Source organism: Bos indicus x Bos taurus, chromosome 6, assembly GCF_003369695.1.
Source record: "Bos indicus x Bos taurus breed Angus x Brahman F1 hybrid chromosome 6, Bos_hybrid_MaternalHap_v2.0, whole genome shotgun sequence".
NCBI lineage: Eukaryota > Metazoa > Chordata > Mammalia > Artiodactyla > Bovidae > Bos > Bos indicus x Bos taurus.
Genome location: NC_040081.1, coordinates 13,787,386 through 13,789,335, shown reverse-complemented (window position 1 = coordinate 13,789,335; position 1,950 = coordinate 13,787,386).

Genomic DNA, 1,950 nt, shown 5'->3' with positions numbered 1-1,950 from the left:
ATTACTCTGGGCCTATGCTCACTCATGTCCAACTCCATGCAACCACACAGACTGTAGCCCACCAGGCTCCTCTGTCCATGGGATTCTCCAGGCAAGAATACTGGAGTTTGCCATTTCCTCCTCCTGGGGATTTTTCTGGCCCAAGGATTGAACCCGTATCTCCTGCATCTCCTGCTTTGGCAGGCAGATTCTTTACCATTGAGGCACCTGGAAAGCCCATATATTTGTTACTAGCTTAACTTAATAAATAAGGGAAGATGATTCATCATCCGGACAGCAATCTATCAGTCTCTGTCTCCCTCTCTCTTTCTCTTTCACATTAATAACAATTATTATTATTATCATTATTATATGGTACTAAGCACTCAACTGAAAAATAACATGGCATTGGCAACAGTCATGTGCAGCTTCCCCCAGTGAGAAAGAATCTGCCTGCAATGCAGGAGATGCTGGAAATGTGGGTTCAATTCCTGAGTCAGAAAGATCCCCTGGAGAAGGGAATGGCAACCCACTCCAGTGTTCTTGCCTGGAGAATCCCATGGACAGAGGAGCCTGGTGGGCTATAGTCCATACGGTTGCAAAGAGTTGGACATGACTGAAGTGACTGAGCGTGCATATGTGCATTCTAAGTACACACAGAAAGAGCCTACAGGAAAAGCAGAACAGATTACACCTCCATTCACAAAGATATGACACCTTCACGGGGACAATAGGAGTAACTAAATGACAATTTTCTGGTTCTTCTGAGATGATTCGTACTTCCTATATTTTATGTCCAAGAGAAGTCATTATATTCTCTCATGAAGCCTTTTAATACTTGCACTGGTTTGAATACATTTCTGGTCTTTGCAAGAAAAAGAATGCTAACTAGAACTAACTCTTGGACCAGAACAAGGCACATGGAGCCCAGTACCATTACAGGTAGCATATTGCTAAGAAGAGCAACAGGGGAGAGATTAAAGGGATGACCCCTTGCTCCACAGCCTGACAGTTAAGCCAAACAGTGCAGTTAACCAACGGCAAACTCAGCAAGCCCCCAAATAAACCTTAATGAGCACAGTATATTATCAGGAGTGTTCAGTGCCTATTTGATGAAATAGGGAAAAAACTACTCATCCTCTGAATTAAAGAGTTGCTCATATTCTATGTAGTAAATAACTACATAAAAATATGTCATTAATGAAAAACGTTTGCATGCAAAGATCTTACTCCAAGGAGAATGTGCGCTGGGCCCGAACATAGTTCATCTGGTATGTACAAGCGCTGCAGGGAAAACACGAGCACCTGCACGAACATCTGATTACTTAACCAGGCCTTTTGTCTACTCTGTCAGATCTCTCTGCTAGAAATCCCTTTTTCTGACACAATCAAAAGAAAACCAGTTTTTCAAATGAATGTTCGTTTACTCCAAAGAGCAAGCCAGGACTTATACTTGCCGTGTGTGTCTCCATCTCCTGTCAGGAGACGGTTGGTAATTACTGCAGGGTTTCACTCCGGGGAGGGATTGTCCCTGCAACTTTCACTGATTTGTTTAACCAGCAATGAAATGCGATTTACATGCCTTTCTCCCAAGGTGGTCTTCTTGAAAAACCACAGCAAAATGATCATCTGCAAGCTGAGCTCATGGTAAATAAAACCAGGTCCTTTTCTTTTCTAAAGTGGAAGGTCTAATCCTGTAGTCTTGATTGCTTTCCTAATTACAGACTCCAATCACTGCCACAGTACCCGGTGGTGGCAAGAGCTCTGTAACCGGTTATATACCCCACCCTCGTCATGAGCCTCCTCACTTAAACCCAATACAGAACCAACTCATATCTACATGTAGCAGGTACTGAAAACTTCACTCAAGCCGGGGTTTCATTTCCCTTTTCATTTGTTCCCTTTTCATTTGTTCTATCTTTCTCACCATCGTATCATTAGAAAAATGTGTTCTTTTCTTCCAATTAAAAA